Source organism: Arvicola amphibius, chromosome 9, assembly GCF_903992535.2.
Source record: "Arvicola amphibius chromosome 9, mArvAmp1.2, whole genome shotgun sequence".
NCBI lineage: Eukaryota > Metazoa > Chordata > Mammalia > Rodentia > Cricetidae > Arvicola > Arvicola amphibius.
Window position 1 is genome coordinate 79,424,027 of NC_052055.2, and position 21,305 is coordinate 79,445,331.

Consider the following 21,305-nt stretch of genomic DNA (forward strand, 5'->3'; position numbering starts at 1 on the left):
AGAACCAAGTAAATTCATGCACTGAGTGATAGCCTAAATATATACCAGAAGGCTACAAAGCTGTTAAAATTGATGTTGCAGACTAAGGACTAAGAAAATGTCATATTGTTAAAGAAAAATAATATGAGGTTAGGAATAATCTTAGTCTTCTTGCCTACTATATTTTCCGCAGTTTCTGCAATGAATATGCTTTAACTTTATAGCATAAAGTAAATAGAGAAATAAATACACACTCGTGAGAAATGGGCAATAAAGGCTGCTATTTGGTCCAAGCCTTGTTGAATGTTGACATGCATTACAAGCCTCACGCTGCTATGCTGTCTTTGCTTGGCAGCCTACTCTTTGCCATGAATGAGAGGAATCTGCCATAGACTGTCCTGGTTTGACTCCAATCTGATAGGCTACTGGAGGTTTTTTCATTGAGATCTGTGCTTGTGCTAGGAATGCAATCACTACAGCATTTCGTTCCATGAATACTGGCGGAGTGCTTGGTCTATGCACTCTGTGCTGGAGTGGTAGTGGGTGAAGGTAGAGAAGGTGGGATTCGTCCTTGTAACTTGTGAACCTTCCTAGATTTTCCTCAGGGTCCCTTTGCCAGTCATTCTCTCAAAGGAAGGAAGACAGCGATGAACTGCTGAAATGATAATAATGATACTTGGACTGTCGGGATTTATCCTCCAAATTTATGTGTTGAAACTTGGTTAGTACTGCGATGGTAGGAGGAAGGACATTTGGGAGGTGATAGAGGCCACAGCGCTCAGGAATGGGCTTGGAAAATGTATAGCAGGACTAAGGGACCTTTTGTCAGCAGATGAGTATGGAGTTTGTCACCTCAGGAGAAACCAGCAATAAAGCACTGTCTTAGGAACAGAGAGCTCCAGTTCCTTCCAGACACCGAACCTATTGGTGACTTGATTTTGAGTGTTTTTGTTTCTAGAACCATGAGAAACAAATTCTTATTCTTAATATATTTAAGGTGTCAGGATTTTGTTATAGCAAGCACAGACTGCATGAAATAGCAATCATTCCCTGAAATGTATTTCAGTTCTTTGATGAAGTCTCTTTGTGCATTCGTTTTTATAACGAGAGTCACTCTACAAATTGTTGGTGGTTTTGTGTGGAAATCAAAGGTTGGATGAGACAAATACATTGTCTGAGGCTATGAAGGGGTAAGTGAAGCTATGAAATTGGAGAACCTGTTATTACAATCTAGTTTCCTGAGGCGTCACAGTCCATGCTGTGGGACAATGGCCTGTGCCCTGTCAATGTATTTTAATAAAATGCTGATTGGCCAGTAGCCAGGCAGGTAGTAGAGGCAGGGCAATGAGAACAGGAGAATCCTGGGAACAGGAAAGAGTCAGTCTGCAGTTGTCTCCCAGACACAGAGCAAGCAAGATGTGACTGCCTCGCCGAAAAAAGGTACCAAGCCATGCGACTAACACAGGCAAGAATAATGGGCTAATACAAGTTATAAGAGTTAATAAGAAGCCTGAGCTACAAGGCCAACCAGTTTATGATTAATGTAGACTATTTGTTACTAAATGGATGTGGAACCTGGTGGGATGGAAACCCCGGTCAACACTTTGTATCTATCATCTGGTATCAGAGAACAGGTTAAAATACAATAAAATAAAATGGCAATGTCAGAAGAGATGACACAGGAGCAGACAAGTACAGTTTGCCCTTTTGGGTACCTCCACCTTTCCTCCAAAGATGTTTATTACAGTTTAAACAAGAGAATATTAATTAACTCACAGCTGATGACCCGGAAGTTGCTGGCATATTTTACCTAATTGTTGACTTATACAGCAAATTCATTGGAGCCTATGAACTTCATTTCCAAGGTTAGAGGCATTACTTCACCTTGTTGATCCCAATCAACTGGTAGTTGCTAGAGACCATGACCTTATTTGTTGTAAGGGTTTTGCAGACATAATTAAAACATGGCTTGAGTTGAAATCATATTGGGTCAGGATGGAAAAGAAGTGCAGCAAAAACTGCCTTTGTAGGAAACAGAAAGAAAAAGAACCAGGGATGCAGAAAAGTTGAAAGTAGAAAATGTGATGTACCCCATTGTGTAAGCTCACTGAGTGGCAAGGTCGGACTCTCCACCCAGAGTCTCCGGAATGAGCTGACCTAGGAATACTTTGCTTTTGGACCCTGGAACTCCTGAGCTGTGAGACAATATAGTACTCTTGCTTTAAACCACCCAATATGGGGTGATCTGTTACGACAATCCAGGAAACATTTTTCTCCGTGGTTTCCAGTTCTTTACTCTGGGACAATAATGATGATCATCATAATAGCAGTAGGATTTTTAGAGAAATCTAATTATGTGCCAAGAACTTTAATTAACTGCCACAAACCCCTGTGAAGTGTCTATTATTACCCTCGGCTTTTCACAGTGTGGGAGTAAGGCACAGAAGGCTATGAAATTTGTCCAAGGACACATACAGACTAACTAATAGAACCAGAACTTAAACCTGTTCATCTGGGACCCTGAGCTTCCTCTGGCCCCAGCTCATTTGTCCCCTTTGCCTCTATTCTTGACCTCTTACTTCTCTTCTTTTCTATCACCTTCTCCTTTATGTGGCCATGGGCACACTGACTGGAGATCCAGTTTGGAGCAATGTAAGAGCAGTGCTGAGCCCACTCACAACCTGAAGGAGCCCTGGCCATGGGCTTCCATGGACAAGCTGGAACTTCTAGGAAGAGTGTATGAGAAGGAAAGGATAAGTAGATAAGCAAACACATAGGCAGGGGGCACAGACAGAGCAGCTGCCTGGCAGAGCTAAGACCACCACCCTTGAGATGCCCAGATGTTAGTCACTCGCAGGCAATAACACTTTTCAGGATTTCCAATATAGAATTAATGAGAATGTCTTATATTTTTCAAAACTGAGGCATGTGGCTGCTTGTCTGACTGCTAATGAGAGATACTTCTCATCCTATGTTTCAGAAAACCAGGGAACACTAGAGAGGACATGGGGAGGGTGGATGCGGCAAGACCGTTTTGAGAACCTCTCTTGAAAATATAACACAATCAGCCATAATCTGATGTTTGGTAGCATAAGATGCAGGGTCATTTTTTTTTTGTTATTGAAAAGTAATATCTTTTATTTTTTGAGTTTTTTTTATAAGGCATGCAATGAGTTTTGGTCAATTCTGATCCCCTATTCCCACTGTTCCAGTTCTTCCTTGATCTACTGTGCCCTCCCAACTTCATGTTGTTTTTTCCCCCATTGAGTTCACTCAGCAATACCAGGAGGTACATGGGTATAACAGAGCCATCTGCTGGAGCCTGGGTCCTCAGGGACTGCATCCTTGAAAAGAATGGACTTTGCCCTATTACAACAGTACATGTGGATTGTCACAAAAATGATGAGGTGAAGACAATGGGACTGGTGGTGTAGGAGGTCCTTCTGTATTTGTGTTGCTTTCATTGATTAATAAAGAAACTGCTTTGGGCCTGGTGATAGGGCAGAAGTTAGGTAGGCGGGGAGACAGAACTGAATTCTGGAAGGAAGGAAGCAGAGGCAGGGGAGACAGGGAGCCACCATGGAGTCACCAGAGTCAGACACGCTAAATCTTTCCCGGTAAGCCACTGGCACATGGTGATGCACAGTTTAATAAAAATGGGTTAAGTTAAGATGTAAAAATTAGCCATTAAGAAGTTACAGCTAATGGGCCAGACAGTGTTTTAATGAATGCAGTTTCTGTGTGATTATTTCGGGTGTAAGCTAGCTGGGCAGCTGGGACAAACAAAGGGCCCCCACGCTCCTGTAATAGACCAGTGCTCATGGCTGACTGCAGATGGAACTGGGACCCTCCCAAATGTTCACAAGATGGTTGCTTCCTAAGCTACTGTTGTACTTCTTCAACCCCAGTCTGTGTGTTAAGACTACATATGGTCCAGCCAACTCACTGGGAGGAAGTCTAGACTGGAAATGGGAGTTGTCAGGGACCATTTTCCTAAAGGATAGATTTTTCAGGGACCACCATCCTTAGAGGGATAGCAGAGGTCATTGCCCTAAGGATGTTTACAGAGAACCCACCCCTCATCCCACTATCTTGAGAGCTATCCATTAACGGAACCCACCCCTTACTCCAATGCTAATGGATCACATCTGTTAACGGAACCCGCCCCTTACTCCAATGTTAATAAATCACATGCTTCGGCTTACACCAGGTGCTGGCTGATGACCTTCAGTTACCCGGCAGAGTTCCTGCCTGCCCCTACCTCCACCCCATTCAAGGGTATATAAGCTGTAACTTTCACCCCAATAAACGGAGACCTTGACAATAGAATCTTGCTTGGTCTCCTTCCTCTTCTTCAGCCCATGTCTTGCAGGTTAGCGCCCCTTCAGAGGACCCTGAATAGCTGACCCTGCCGGCGGGGTTACAGGGAGTGAGACAATAACTGTATTATATTCAGCTGTGTCTTACCGGGGAGTTTTAGCATACCACTTTATAATTCAATTATTCAGGCACAAAATAAACAGTCATTTCTGCTTTATAGATTGCATTTATCGTGTGTGTGTGTGTGTGTGTGTGTGTGTGTGTGTATGTACACGCATGTGTGATGGCCAGAGGACAACCTGTGAGAGCTGGTTCATTCTTGGCACAAAATAAGAAGTGTAAAATACAACCTTTTTGTTGCCACAATGCTTTTGTGATATTTCTTTCTTTCTTTCTTCCTTCCTTTTCTCTCTTCCTCCCTCCCTCCCTTCCTCCCTCCATCCCTCCTTCCCTTTCTTGCCTTTTTTCTTCCTTTCTCCCTTCCTTCCTTGGTGCTGTTTTGTTTTTGGGGGGCCAGGGCCTTGATCATTTGAGCATTCTGCCCCTGAACTGTACCCATAGTCCTGTTTCTTATTAATTATCAGTGTTCTGGGTTTGCTCCCCTGCATTTTGAAAAACCTAAAATAAACACCTGAAAAAAAAAATCCTCATTAAAACTCTTACTTTTTATAGTCTTTAAGTAATGAAGGAAGAAGACAGCAAAGAAAGAATTCTGGAAACTTTTTTATATCCAAAATAGTTTTTTCTCATGAAATTCTAATTCTAAGATGCAGGTGTTTATGAAAGCATAGGAAGTTTCTAGCTCTTTCTCTTAGTAAAACACCTTCTTTTAAGATTCAGTCCCTCTTAGGAATTTTGAAGTAATACATTTGGCTTTAGTTTTGGCTGCATATTAGAATCACCTGGGAGTACGGGGGTGGGGGGAACCCAGCGAACTCCCAAGCTCCCCAAAGATTAACACTGAAAGTGAGGGTGGAAGCTAGGCCTCAAAAAAGGGGTACACAGGCTGGCCATGGAGTTGCCTCGCTTGCTGGAGCCTCTGGTTCTAGTCCAGTGCAACCACATCAATACCACCAGAAATAGGCATCAGACCTAAAAACATTGTCTTTTCAGATTCCAGCAGAATCCAAGTGCAGCCAGTGGTAAGAAGCGCTGAACATGGGGGGAACTAATGATACCCAGTCTGATTCTCTGTTCTCTCTCTCTCTCCCTCTCTCTCTCTCTCTCTCTCTCTCTCTCTCTCTCTCTCTCTCTCTCTCTCCCGTGTGTGTGTGTGTGTGTGTGTGTGCGTGCGTGTGTGTGTGTGCTGCAGATGTTTTACAGTGTTGCAATCTGAGACAATATAAGTGTTTTTACAAGACAACAGGAAATGACTCCATTTAAAAAGTAAATCACCAGACAAATTGTTGATTAAAAAAAAAAAAAAGACCAGGGCTTAGAGCTATCATGAAACGTTAACTGTTGTGTAGTTCAGCTTGAAGGTGCCAGCCTTCAAATGGATTCCAACTACCATCTCCTGTCCCTAATGCTGCCTAAACCTCACTCCTAAAGGAGCAACCACTGTTCTACCCTCAGGAAGTTTTCATCTTCACAGAGAACATAAAGTCAAATTGTCAGAAATCTAGCAGAAAACACTTATTTTCTTTCTGCTGAAGAGGAATCCTGTTGGTATGTTTGGGGAAGCAGGGAGATTATCGTGGAGAGAGTCACAGCGATGATCATGAAGACAGGAAATAAGTACCCACAGAAATCATTATAATAAATCATTATAATACCCAAAATGTTTGGTTTAGAAACCCTGCAAACTACAAATAACACTGATATGTCTATCAGGCTTAATTGTGATACACATATAAATGAACAAATACATTATTTAACAGAGATGACTTGGGCTGGGGATGGAGTTTGGTGATAGAGAGTGGTTAACAAGCACAAGCTTCTCAGTTTGATTCTCAGGACTTCAAATAAGAAAAAAAAAAACATATCCAAAAGAAACTAGTAATGATCATTTTAAAATCACTAAGCTATTCAGCCTTATTACGTATAAGAATCCACAAATTAAAAGTATGGACTTTTATCTCTGTAACTTGTACAAGAACAGTAACTAGTAATGACAAAATCGACGGACTTGGCACACTTTTAGCATTGATAGCAACGCGCATAAACCAGAACAAATTTTTATGGCTCTTAAAACTTACAATTTAGCCTGGGAAGATGGCCACACAATTTTGGGGACCTGAGTGTGAATCTCAAAAACTCCCATAGAAACCGGGCAGTGGGGGTAGAGGCAGTAGAGTACCTAAAGGCTTTCATGGCAGATGGCCTGGCACACACAGCAGTGAACACGAGACTGTATCTCAAACAGAGTGGAGGACAAAGGCTGACACCTGTGACTGATCTCTGATGTCTACACACACGTGTGTGTATACACACACTTAGTGCTGCACTCACATTCATTAACATGCAACCGAGATTGTTGTACATTTCTTTACAATATGTCTGTGAGAGATCTCAGTTCTGGGTCATAGGGAACACAATAAAACAGCCACCATTAATGGTAGTGACCAATTTGTTACATTCTTTCATAAATTACAATTTATTCTTCAAGGGTACCTTCCTTTGCTGCTGGTTGGACTACAGTTGCTCTGCTACCTGATAGCATTTCACAACACCATAAGTATCTTCTTAAATTTAGAAGGTTCCTCTTAGACAGGTACTAGGCCAAGGATAATTCCTTTGATCTGAGTAGACTTTAGAGTGACAGCTTGGGACCTGGAACACAGTCTCACTTGTCTATGTCCTAGGCTTTGCCCCTTTCAGTCTTGTGTTAGATGCTGCTAAGTCACCAACAGATTGAGTGCATCCCTCAGGCACAAAGAGCCAACCCAAGAAACAGATAATAATTTTTTTTGGCCTAGATTTTTCTAATTTCAAATACTCACTTTAGCTCCCATCATAATAACAATAAATGCTCATTAAAATTTTATCGTTAATCACTTTTATTCTTTGACTAAGCACATAATATTGGCATGCTTTAATGAGGTACAATATGATGCCTTCTGGTCCCTGTTATTGAGTCAGCATCTTGTTATGCTGCATGCTTACATCTGAATTTTTGATCTTTCTGCCTTGACCTCCAGCATGCTGGGAATTAGCCATGCCCACTACATCCAGTATGATCCAGTTTTGTATTCATATACACACTGGAAAATTATCAAATCAGACACCTGAAACATTTCTTGTTTCCCAGAATTATTTCGTTCTTTTTAATTGACTACTGATGGTATAAAAAATAAAAGTACACCTAATATATATATTCAGTGCTTCATGGAAAGATAGTACACACTACACCACAACATTAAGCCTAACTGTCAAGACAAGCCCCTCCTTGTTTCTTCCAAAAGAAGAAATAAGGGCATGATCAAAATTACAGCTCACAGCTTGGGTTCATTTGGGTGGTATAAGATGATTTTGCAGGTATATTGGCAAGTATGATATTGCAAAATCCATCCATTAGCCTTAGGTATAATGGTATAATTTAAAAAAGATATAATCAGAAGGGAAAATGGGGTGGATTTGATTAAAAAATTATACACATGTATGTAATTCTTAAACAACAAAATTTCAGAAGAGAAAGATGTACATTTGAGTTAGGGCCTGAAAATAAATGAGATCATGGGTTAGTGATATCAGCCAGTTTTTAAAGGTGCTTACTGTAAAGGTTGGTGACCCGAGTTCGAGTCCTGAAAAGACACATAGTAGAAAGAGAGAACTGACTCTTGCAAATTGTCCCCTTACCTCGACACTCATGCTGTGGCTTGTGTGCAATGCCCTCCATACAAATAAACAAAAGATAAATGTGATAAAATTGTAAAAAATGGCTGAGAGTAAATGATGCCCACCAAAATTCACAACAGATCCTCTTTTCTCTCTATTATTATTATTATTATTATTATTATTATTATTATTAATTTATTTATTTAGTTGTGTTTGGTTTTTTGAGAAAGAGTCTTTCTGTGTAATAGCCCTGGCTGTGCTGGAGCTCGCTTTGTAGACTAAGCTGGTCTCGAACTCACAGAGACCCGCTTGCCTTTGCCTCCCAAGTGCTGGGATTAAAGGCATGTGACACCACTGCCAGGCTTCTGTTTAGTTTTGAGAAAGAGTCTGTGTAATATCCCTGGCTGTGCTGGAGCTCACTTTGTAGACCAGGCCAGCCTTGAACTTACAGAGATCTGCCTGTCTTTGCCTTCCAGGTGTGTACTAACACACCTAGTCTTACAATACATCTTTCAATGACTACTTTTTTTAAATAATGTTTTATAGAAACATGTAAAAGCATTTGATTAAATGTTCATAGTGTTGAGTAATTTGAAGGCAGGCTACATTTTGTGCTCTGTACAAATGAAAGAATTTATGTGTCCCTACAGAAAAAGTTCAGTTTTCCAATGATGTTAGCATAAAATATATATAGCTTACAATTTAAACAGAATTCATAGTATTACAAAAGTTTACAGAATGCTATCTTTCCATATTCTTTCTTCCTTCCTTTTCCCCGACGATGTCTCATGTATCTCCCTATGTCCTTGAACTTGCTGTTGTATGAGCTGAGATGACCTTAACCTTCTTATCCCTTGTTTCTTTCCCCACGGAGTGCAAGAATTAGAGGTACAAGCTACTGGTTTATATGGTGCTGACGACTGCACAACGGTTTCCTGTGTGCTAGGAAGGTTCTCTACCACCTGAGCTACACCCTCAGCAGCCACAAACTTTTCTAGACAAAAAAAAAAAGACAGAACTGAATGTTCAGAATGTGTCTTAGTTAGAGTTTCTATTGCCTTGAAGAGACACCATGACCACAGGAACTCTTTTAAAGAAAACATTTAATTGTGGTGGCTTTCTTACAGTTGGGGGTTCAGGTCATTATCATCATGGTGGGACATGGTGCTGGAGAAGTAGCTGGGAGTCTTACATCTTGCAGAAAAGCAGGAAGCAGTCTGAGATACTGGGTGTGGCTTGAACATATATGAAACCTCAAAGCCTGCCTCTACAGTGACACACTTCCTCCAAGAACACCACACCTACTCCAACTAAGCCAGTTCTCTAAATAGTGCCACTCCCTTTGAAAGGGGTATTTTCTTTCTCCACAGAACAAAAAAGAAATGTGTGTGTGTGTGTGTGTGTGTGAATCTGTAGCAATTGTGCTTGCTACCAAATAAAGGAAAAAAGAGAAATACACAATGACAATAATTCTAGATTTCCAACAACAGAGATTACACTGTTAGTAAACATGAAAAAAACAAAACAAAACACAGCACCCAGAGCAGCAGGAGCAGCAGACAATTGAGCAGTCATGGCAGCCGAGAAAAGTGGGTGTAGCAGTGTGCTACTGGATCTCAGCAATGGCTGTCCGTCAGAGGCTACCAACAACTGCTGGTCTACATCGACTTCAATCTGGTTATCCTTTAATTTGTATGTCCAAGAGAATGCATTAAGAGAATTTCCCCTCCACCTCAGGAGAGCTTTGGGCATCACAATAATCCTTAACAAACTGGAAGAACAGATGCTCGGAATTAGCTACAGTACCCACTTAACTGGAATTCAAATTTCATGTTCAAGTCAAATATAATTTTGCTTGCCGACAGATAGCTTTTTATTTAAGAAAAAAAGCCTGCATTTGGTGTTTATGTTCCATCAAGAGGAATCTAATACTTAATTCCCATTTTATTTAAGGCTTCTTGGTTATCTAGGAAATGGGATGTTATTTCAACGTCTAATTTATAAGCAGTTCCAGCTTTGGCTTCTACAGATGTGTCCAAAACATCCCACTTGATAGGGAACAGCACAGCTGAGGACAGCGAAGTTCATCTGGCCTCATCTTCTTTTCCAGCAGTTACTCCACATTCTCTACCCCTCATTTGTAATAATCCTCCAATTTCATTGTCACACACTGCAGGGTTGATTAAATACAAGCTCCAATACTTCCACAACGCCATACCCTTCTCCTGCATTCTGTAGAAGAATACTCAACCTGTACAGACACTTCCATCAGTATAACTCGAAGAGTAAACTAACTCTTCAACAAGATCAAGTCCCCAAATCATCAGTGCTACCCTAATCCTTTGTGCTAAGAGATTCTTTCATGGCCCACGTGCAATTTCACATAGGAAATAGCTCCATTTCCTTGGTTTTTAACGTTTTCCATGTAGCCATATTAACCATATTCATCAGTGCATGCCATAAACACCAGAACTCATTATTCCCATCTAATGTTAGCATTTTACCTGTTAGACCAATGTCTTTATCTTTCCTTCTTGCATTTTAAATTAAATCATAAAGTATAAGGAAAAATTTGGTCTGAACACTCAGAGGCAAATCTTATTAAAATTTGGCATATCCTGCCTGTAATCACATTTTCTCTGCATCAGCTGATGCTTTATGTCAAAGTCAATTTCTTAACAGATCAGAATTAAGCATTTCTGGTTGTCACGTGAGAGAAATTTATTCTGAGAGCTTCTGTTCTGCCTCATTGTGTTATGGTCTTTCCATCCCGTGCTCCAGATTTACCAAGTGACTCCCAGGTCCTCTGGTGCAACATTGGATACTCTTGAAGGAGTGCTAGTCACACATGCAACCCATTGTTTCCCTTTTGTTTTTACCTGGCTGGTAATCTCTGTGTGCTCAGTTCACAGTGGGAAGACTGCAATGTGCAGAGAGTACCCAAAAAAAATCTGAATGGGGTGAAGCTCAGAATAAGCAGAAGAAACTGTCTAAGGTTCAGAATGCACGCAACTTGTGCCACTTTGGAAACTCTGTAATTTTATTTTGCACCCTAGCACTCATTTTTATTTTCAGTTGTCCTAAGCAAACAGACAGGGGTGTGGAGAAAATCACTCTGAGTTCATAGACTCAGATATAAGTGCCAAGCCCTTCAGGCTCCTGCTACTCAGGGATGGATTAACCTCTTCTTCCTGTACTGGGTACACATGCTCCTTGCTGGGTATTGTTTCTCTTTGTGTTCTGTAGTTCTGGGAGAACCAAGAATCTTGGGCATAGCAAGTAAGTGTTCTACTTCTGGACTACACCCCCAGTGCAGTAATAATTACTATATGTTATTATTTTTGGTTGTTCAGAAGCCCTCTTACTTGATACGCAGTTAACTCCATGGAACCAGGGCATTCTCTTCTTATCTATGTAGCTGATTTCTCAATACTGTTTTCATGGGTTCATCATCTGTCGTACTTATCTATCTGTCTGTCTATTTGTCTATCTATTTGTCTATCTATCTGTCTATCTATCTATCTATCTATCTATCTATCTATCTATCTATCTATCATCTATCTATCTACCTATCTATCATCTATCTATCTATCTATCTATCTATCTATCTATCTATCTATCTATCATCTATCTATCATCTATCTATGTATCATCTATCTATCTATCATCTATCTATCTATCATCTATCTATCTATCTATCTATCATCTATCTATCTATCTATCTATCTATCTATCTATCTATCATCTATCTATCTATCTATCTTTGACCTACCTAGCTACTTATCTATCATCTACTTATTATTTATTCTTGGTGACTGTTCATGAATAAGTAAAACCCAAAACCCTACTATGAGAGTAGACAGCTTATATGCAAAGTTAAGAAACCATCTCATTGAGTTTCTATAGAGTAGGACTGTGATGAGGAAATGTATATCCATCAATATGTAAAGACTATAGCACTAAAAAAGTACACTGTTTAAAAAACTAAAAAAGGAGAAAAAGTGTTCTCTTTGAAAATGATTCCAATTATTCATATTTACAGAATAGATTAATTTCAAAATCATATAGCCTTTGTGGAGCCCCCAAAAATGTGAGCCTATTTCCACTTTGTCTGCTGCTCAGAGAGTTGGAGGTTGCTCAAAGTGGCTGACAAGTATAATTAGTTGCAGTCTCAACTCGGGATGTGATTACTTAATTCTTTTGAAATTAAAATAGCATATACAAGTAGTTTCATTCAATCTTGACAGGTGGTCAGGATATACAAATGTACCTCTGCTCCTTTTTTTTTTTTTTTGGTAACTGTGAGATTATCTGGAAAGTGGCTGTCTTCAGGATACATGGTCTAGAGCAGCTTCACTGCCTAAACAACAAAATGCTAATAATTTGATATCTCAAAGTGTTAAAATGACTAACTGTTTGAGTTGTCCTTTGTATCATGTTAAAGAAGTCTTTTGTTACATCCCTCCACCATTTGTATTTGGGTATAAAAAGTGTATGGAAGAAATAAACATGGGCTATTTCAGTATTCATTGCAATGCCCTCCCGGTACTTTCTATGATTGCAATGCCCTCCCGGTACTTTCTATGGTTTCTGTTCTTATTATTTTTCATGCATCTCCACAATTTCACTAATATTTCTAAATTCCCATGCCCCTACCCTGGCAAGAGGTATTTTTGTCGAGTCCTGAGAACCTTTTGAGTTATTAAAGCATAATTCTAATTAAAGGTTCACCTTCAACATTTTGAGTAGGTATTTACCTTTACACACACACACACACACACACACACACACACACACACACACACACGTTCAAGGCAAATACACTGCAAATGTATCTGCTTTGTTAGCAGTCATTAGCACAACTGGAGATCATAGAAAAATAGAGTTGGTGTGACTTAGTGAATGTGTTGCCTATTTTCTACTTCCATGTTATGCACTTCTTGACAAAGAATGAAAAACTTACAACCCTGGATAAACAGTCCAGTACCCAGAACAATAAAATGAGGCAATACATTCAAAGAAAATGTATATTACAAGAGAAAGTGAAGTTTACCTTTCTTCCCCTAAAAAGAGATCTAGAATTTTCTGTGAATGCCCTTCTCAAATCTACAAAAAGATTTCTATATCAAGGAAAAGTATTTTTAGCATTTGGCTGGACTTTAGTTTTTGTTAACTTGTTCTATATATTATTCTTCAGACTTTTTGTCTTCTATCCATAAAGAGAAATACATTTTATATTGTGATCTAACACACACACACACATACACACACACACATACACACACACACACACCACACCACACACACAAATGCACAGATGTAAATAAGACAAGAAGGTGCCAGAATGAATATACATGTCTAGTCCTGTTCCCTCTGAAAACTCACTAAGATGCAGTGACGAGATAATTTTAAAAGATAAACTATAAAAAGAGAGAATAAAAGAAAAGGCAGCAGAAACATAACTTTGGAGGTGGGAAGCAGATGGACAAGTTAGGTAACTAAGTAGCTGAAACCAGGAAGAAAACTCTATATCAGCAACAGGATAAATGGGGAGGCCAGATTTCCACTTCAGAAAACTTAAGGCTCGGAGGAATTGGCAGCACTGCGCTCTTTTCAATGCAAGAATAAATGGGAACTTGTTAGGCTGAGGAAGACTGGATATAATCTGCATCATATTGGCCACATAGTCCTCTCTGCATTAACTTATTCTGCTCACAACTGTGGATATGATCAATTGGTTTAAGCTCCTTAACTTTCCTGCAGTCACGAGTGTAGCCTAAATCCCTTAGCTGAAACCCCTGTCTACCCCAAGTTGCTTGTTCCAGAGTATTTTAAACATAGCAACTTTAGATAAAACTGAAACACTGTTTTAGTGATAACAGTAAACTCTATACCTACTGCATGGGTGCTGAGGTGGGTGAGTGCTCTCTTCAAAGAACTGTAAAGATATTAATATCAAGGAGATTCTAAATAATCATATGTTAAAAATATTGTAATTTATATGAGGAGGATGGGAAGGTCTTGAGGAGAAAAAAAGAGTAAAAAGAGCTAAACTGTCATTAGTAAGAGCAAAATACAACCCTCAGAACTCATTGGGAAGGCAGAGATATGTAAATTTCATAAGAAATAGTTAAAACACTGAGCCTGGTGTTTCTGACAAAGAATACTGTGGGTACAGTAGGATGGTGTTGTGAGATGATCTTTTTGTTCACTGTGAAGATGTGTCTCTGCCACAGCTCCTTCTGATTGGTTTATCAAAGAAGGGCCAATAGCTAAGCAGAAGAGGATAGGCAGGACTTTCGGGCAGAGATAGGAGCTCTGGGAAGAAAAGTGGTGGGATTCACCAGTGAGGTGTGGAACAAGTCAGACGTACAGTATGGAGGAGAAGTAATAAGCCACATGATAGAATGTAGATTAATATAAATGGGTTAATTTAAGTTATAAGAGCCAGTTGGGAACAAGCCAGAGCTAAGGCCAAGCTTTCATGCTTAATAATAAGTCTCTGAGTCATTATTTGAGAACTGGTGGTCAAAAGAATGACCTGCTATAGGAAAGTGAGAAAAAGAACTCCATCAAATTTTCTTATAAAGGGCTCACATTATTTGACTTTATCTTAATGCTTTATTTTACTTATATCTAAGAATTTGAGAGATAGCATTGTGTTAAATTATTGCTTATAGTATTTTTTGGATCTATCCACATTTGCAGTGGTTAAGTCCAGCTAATTAACAAATTGTTAGAGGACTAAGTTAACCCTGTAGAAGGGACCAGCTAGGTCTTTCATGATATCTGGTACTGTTCCTAAGCTGCTAAACTCCCACTATGTAATGGTCCTAATAGAAGATGGTACAATAGGACTGCCTTCCAAAATTACTGCCTGTGTCCTATCAAGTACCTTCAGTAATCTGCTAAGCTCAGAGACCCTTCCATTCTAAGCACAAAGACTTCAATGTTGAATCTCCCATTTCATCTTTTCCTATTCCAAAACATCTGCCTACAAAACCTGGAATCTTTGCCATTTAAAACACAAATATCATTTTTGCATTTTTTTTTTTTTGGTTTTTCGAGACAGGGTTTCTCTGTGGTTGCTCTTGTAGACCAGGCTGGTCTCGAACTCACAGAGATCCACCTGCCTCTGCCTCTCAAGTGCTGTGATTAAAGGCATGTGCTACCACCACCCAGCTAATATTTGCATTTTCTAAGGAAACTAATTAAAGCCATTAACTAACTACAGTTTCCTTAATGTAAATGGAGCCATAGATATCTTCTCTAATTTTTAGTTATGACTCTTTTGGTCAACATTGCTGCCTCTTTCTTCCTACTTACATATTCCAGGCCTCCCTGGTAACTACGATTAACTACTGTTATTTCTAAAAATGTTCAACAGTTTTCGATTGCACATGTGAATGAGATGTTTCTGAGCTTGCTCATTTTACCCAGTACAATGTCCCAGGTCCGGTCCTTCTGTCCCAGGTAGCTGAAAAGTATTGCATGTGTGTGCACTGACACCACATCTTCCTTACCCATGGACTCATTGCTGCATACTTAGGTTGTTCTGATAGTTGATTATTGTGAAGAGTGCAGCAATAAACAGAGGAATCAGATAACTCCCCGTGTAGTGACTTCATTTCCTTTGGGCATCTACTCAGTAGAGGGGATCCCTGTGTCACATGATTCTTTTATTTTAAATTTAAAGAAATTGATTAATGTGTGTGTGTGTGTGTGTGTGTGTGTTGTGTGTGTTTGGGTGTTTGACCACCTGTGTGTCTGTGTACCACCTGTATGTCTGGTGCCTGTAGAAGGGGACACTGGGTCCTCTAGAACAGGAGTAACGGTTGTGAACTGTCACTTGAAGTCTGGGAACTGGACTTGGGTCTTCTGCAAGAACAGCAAGTGCTCTTAACTGCTGAACCATCTCTCCATAGATAGCTTAAATTTTTAAAGTAGCTTTCATACTGTTCTCCATAGTGGCTGTGATAATTGATACGCCCACTAACTGCTGTCTCCTTTTCTTTACTTTCTTGCTACCTTTGATCTTTTTGGTAAGAGCCATGCTGCGTGGAGAGAGGTGCTTCATGATAGTGACTCCGCTTTGCATTTCATTGATTAGTAGTGATGCTGGGATTTTTTTTATTATTGTGTTTGTTCTCAGTCTTGCTAATTAGCAACGTTCAGAAATACTAATTTATACTAACGAGTGTAACTACTAATTTTCACAAATCTACTATGTAAGATACTGCTCCATTTGAGCACTCTCTTTTAAAGATCAAAGATGCCATTTGTGAATAATTCATGCCTCCTCAGCACCTTAAATTATGTTAATTATGATCTGAGTTTCTCTAAGATTCTCTATTAAAGATTGTCAATTAACTTTACTGGCTAGCAGAAATGCTGGCAAATTTTCATGGACTACTTCTCGGCGCTTAATTAAAGGAGTCCTTTTGCTTTGAGTGATGATGTGAAGAACTAGAGAGTTTTCAAAAACAATTAAAGTCTGTATTGCTAAAACTGCTGATTGCAGCAAAATAATGGCTTAGCAGCTGCCAATAAGGGAAAAGAGAACAGCTGAGAAAAAGAGAAAAGGTATTTTTTTTCTTTAAAATTGCACCTATTTTTTTTGTCTTTATTCAAACAGGACCATTAGAATAGGCTTTGTACAGGTTCTTTAACAATGATCCTGGGCCTGGAGAGATGGCTCAGCAGTTAGGAGTGCTGGTTGCTTTTCCGGAGAACCCAAGTGTAGGCCCCACACTCACATTGGGTGATTTACACCTGACTGTAACTCTAGCTCCAGAGCATCCAATGCCATCTTTCTGAAGTCTTCAGGTGCCTACAGGCATGTGCTTGCACTCATACACAATGCACACACAAAAATACATCTTTAAAAAAATAACAGCGACAACAGCTACAATAAACTGTTGCTGAAAACCAAGGCAGGGGTTTTGCTATCCTCTTAAAACCACCCTGATTTTCATTTGTTGTACAAATCAGCCCTCAGTGTCTCAGCAATAACAGTTTTAATAGTACTTTGCCTTAGTGATACGTTGCATTTGTCTGTGGTTCCCCAAAGACATTTTTATCAATAGGTTTAGTTAATTGGATCTCGAGTAAATGCATAATCACTTTTCTGCTCATAACCTTTTGATTATTCGCTCATTTAAAATAGTTTTTATTATATTTATTTCTTCATTTGTTATTTATTCATTAAATGCCATATGTATCAGAGGATGGTCCTGAACTTTTGATTCTCCTGCCTCCATCTCCTGAGTGCTAAGATTACAAGCATACACCACCACACCTGGCTTATGCAGTGCTAGGATTGAACCTATGGCTCATGCATGCTAAGCAAGCACTCTACTAACTAAGCTGCATCCTCAGCCACTGAATCAATATTTGCAAGTAACCTCTAAGTGCTATACACTGTCTTGTCATATTGTAAGCCAAGGCCTCTCTTCCAGACCAATTATCTATGCCATATTTAATAAAGCCAGTGATTCCTGAGAAATAGTCATGGCACATAATATAATAAAGACAGCTCCATTTTTTTCTAAATTTCTATGAATTATTCAGTGTGAGAACCTTAAACCTTCCATTTCCCCATGACAGGAACTTTATCAAGTACTAGAAAAAGGGAAAAAGAAGACATGCAAATTAATCAATGCTAAGAGTTCAATTCTTCAACATCAAGGCAGACATTGGTACTAGGGAATTATTAAATAATAACTTAAAATTTTGAGGATCTATACTGTGCTTGGTGTTGATCAATTTTCCATATATTACATGCCATTATTATTCATATGACCCTGTTAAATTGGAGCAAGAGAGAGAATAAGGGGGAGGGGAGGAGAGAGTGAATATGAATGTATAGTAAGTTTGTCAGTTGCCTTATCTTATTCAAACTAGTTGGGAATACTAGGATTAAAAAGAATTTTATTTGGCTCAGAAGTCATGATCCCAGCCACAGTATGTAATTAATCCCATTTTAATAAAAGTTCTTCAGAACTTACTATCTCCATGCCCTTGTCCATGAGTCTTTCCATTAAAAGCAAAATCATAAATCTCATAGCTCAGTTCTGAAACATTTCTTTTTTTTTCCCTCTCACACACAAAAATCAACTTTCAGCCAGGCAGTGAAGTTACACACCTTTAATCTCAGCATTAAGGAGGCGGAGGCAGGCAGATCTTTGAAGTCAAGATCTGCCCGGTCTACAAAGTGAGTTCCAGGACAGCCAGGCTACACAGAGAAACCCTGTCTCTAACCCCACTAACCCCTCAACCAATTTTCACAGACTTTTAAAAAATAATCTACTAGCAGATAATAAAAGTTTTTTTTTTTTTTTGAAAAATTCCTAGCTTAGAAAGATTGCCTCTATTAGAACAAGTACTGAAGCAGTCTTGGTGAAGTAGATGATAAGTCACATTCAGATCTCAGGGACTCTCATTGCCCCAGATAGGGACCCCCTCCTAGGGTGATGTAAGTGAAGGAAGTTGGATTAGGAGAGGCTAATGAATTGCTCTAACCCTTTTACATCTAAACATTCTAGAATGCTTTTGAATTAAGGGTGAGATGATACAGAGAGCCTTATTTTATCCCATCTCTAAGGTGATAGGAAGTGTTTCCTTGTGAACCATATTTAGGGATTTCCAATCTTAATAATAGAAGACCTTATAATGGTCCAGAGAACTGTACATTGCAAATCTGCATTGTTCATTCCCATGTGACCCAGTCCACTTACTGGATGGTGAGAAACCATGTCAGTCAGAGGTAAGGAATCTCAGTTGCAGCTTCCTCTCAGCCTCCAGCCCACAGAGAAGGATCATCACAGACTAGAAATGAATTGGACCAAGACCTGAAGACCCGCCTAACAGAATCGCAGGCTAAGTGTGGACTGCTGTAAATCACTAATCTGAGAGAGGAGACTCATGCAAAATAGACAACTGGTGCAGAAGATACCCACTCACGACATTTTCCAACCCAAACACAAGAAGTAGGAACACAAGTCTGAAATGATCTTGGCAATGGAAAGCCACCAAGTCCAACAGGATGCCGTGCAAACCAGTGGCTGTCGGTCTAGATTAATGAAAGATGCAGCTTTCTCACAAGTGGGAACTCAAAGGGTTTGCTTGCAAATGGCGATTTGTAAGTGGCGGGGGGGGGGGGCAATGACCTAGGGCCTCAACGTTTTTGGAGTACAGGAAGAGCGGTTCTGCACAGCACAAGCAATAGAGGAGAGCACCGCAGAGCAGAAAGATTTGGAAAGGCCGGACACTGAAAATGAAAGAAAGGGAACTGGGGACAATGAAAGAAAGTATCCTGCTGCAGCCCACATAAAGCAAGGACTGAGTAGCTTGTCTTTTTCTATGTCAGCCGTCCATTGCAGAGAAAGGACCTTGGCCTTTATCTAACCTTTTTTTCCCTTCCTTGCCAAGTAGAACGCACCATGAGCACGATTAAATATAATTTTAAAATTGTGTCATATTGGTTTCCTTTTGTGCAGCAGACGACTAAGTGCGCCTTTGAAGGAAATAATTGAGAAATACAGATGGGGAAAAATCCCTCCATTTGTGGAAAAATACTTCTCTAAATACGGGCTAAATTCTGTGACTTGGGTAATGGTTAAGATTCTGCATCTTCTGTGCAAGTTTCAGAAGTCACCTGGGTTGTTTTTAAAGAGTAGACTGTCTGCGAGTGAAGAAGAGGCTTCTTGTTCACCCCAGTGCAAAAGCAGTACTGTGACTGAGAAGAGGCGCAGTAGAACTCACAAATGTCGCTTCTTCTCACAGCCCTGCACCCCCAAATCCACAAAAATTCTAGCCCCGAGAGGCACCTCTCAAATCCCTTTCTTGGAATATACCAAGTGAGGGCCTATGCAAATTGTAAAAAGGATCCACTGTGTGCACATACATATACATCACAATAGATGGAACACTTCAAATAATTCTCAGAACATTAAGGGCCAGGTTCAATCCTGGAAGAAAATTAGAAACAGTGAGCGGTGGGAAGCAATACACAAAGCCCAGGTAATGATACTTTATCTCTAGCATCCCTTAGTCAATCATTCCCTCCCTCTGCTGTTCCTCAGGATGGAATTACTCTGAGGATAATGGGCAAGAATGTTACTTCCCATCAGGACAGCAGAGCAGGTTTTAGAAACTTATGCTTAGAACATTTCTTAAAAGGTATCTGATTGATCTCTTTTAGGGTCCTGCAGTCCCTCTACCTACTGGTCTTCCAAAGCTTGGCTTGAATGTGTCCGGTTGTAGAATCCATTCTATTGATGTGTAATGTTTAACAGCTGGGGTCAGGCTTTCATGATACGGAACTAAAAATTATATTTCTTATCTCATGGCTCTGGTTATGCTCTTTGAAATGACCAAGAATACATCTAAAACCTCTTGATGAGGTTGAGAAGGGGCTATACAGTACACAGGAAAGTGTGCTAGGCTGTATGTCAGAAGCGTTGATTTGGCAACTGAGTAACTGGTTTTCTGTGATCACATTTTATTTTATTTATTTTGTTCCACAAATAATATGACAAATTTTTGATATTATTCATTTTTAAAGGTTACATTGAATAGAACATAATTATGTAGCTATACAATCAAGGTTGAGGTATATGTGTGTGTGTCTGTGTGTGTATGTATATAAATCTATATATATTTGTCTGTTGCAAGGTTGGGAGAACATGACCAAGGAAGTCAGGACTGCGAGGGGTGAGTCCACTCACTGAGACAATGGGACTGATCTAATGGGAACTCACCAAGGCCAACTAGACTGGGACTGATGGAGCATGTGATCAAACCTGTCTCTCTGAACATGGCTGACAAGGAGGGCTGACTGAGAAGCCAAGGACAATGGCACTGGGTTTTGATTCTACTGCATGTACTGGCTTTGTGGGAACCTAGTCTGTTTGGATGCTCACCTTCCTAGACCTGGATGGAGGGGGGAGGACCTTGGACTTCCCACAAGGCAGGGAACCCTGACTGCTCCTTGGACTGGAGAGGGAGGGGGAGGGAAAATAGGGGGAGGGAAAGGGAAATGGGAGGAGGGGAGGAGGGGAGGAGGTGAAAACTTGTAAAAATTTTATAATTTAATAATATATATACATATATATGTATATATATTAGGAGGAATATAATGAGATCCTTGGTTATTCTAAATGTCACAAATCCAAATACTCAGACAAAAGTAGAGGAAATGTTTTAAAGTCAAGGAGATCTAGAGAGTA

General features: G+C 39.8%; 1 protein-coding gene across 5 annotated transcripts in view; it reads right to left on the reverse strand.

The window, feature by feature from the left end:
• Kcnq5 (potassium voltage-gated channel subfamily Q member 5) overlaps window positions 1-21,305 on the reverse strand; it is a 519,651-nt gene that overhangs the window by 21,090 nt on the left and 477,256 nt on the right. The window lies entirely within an intron of this gene.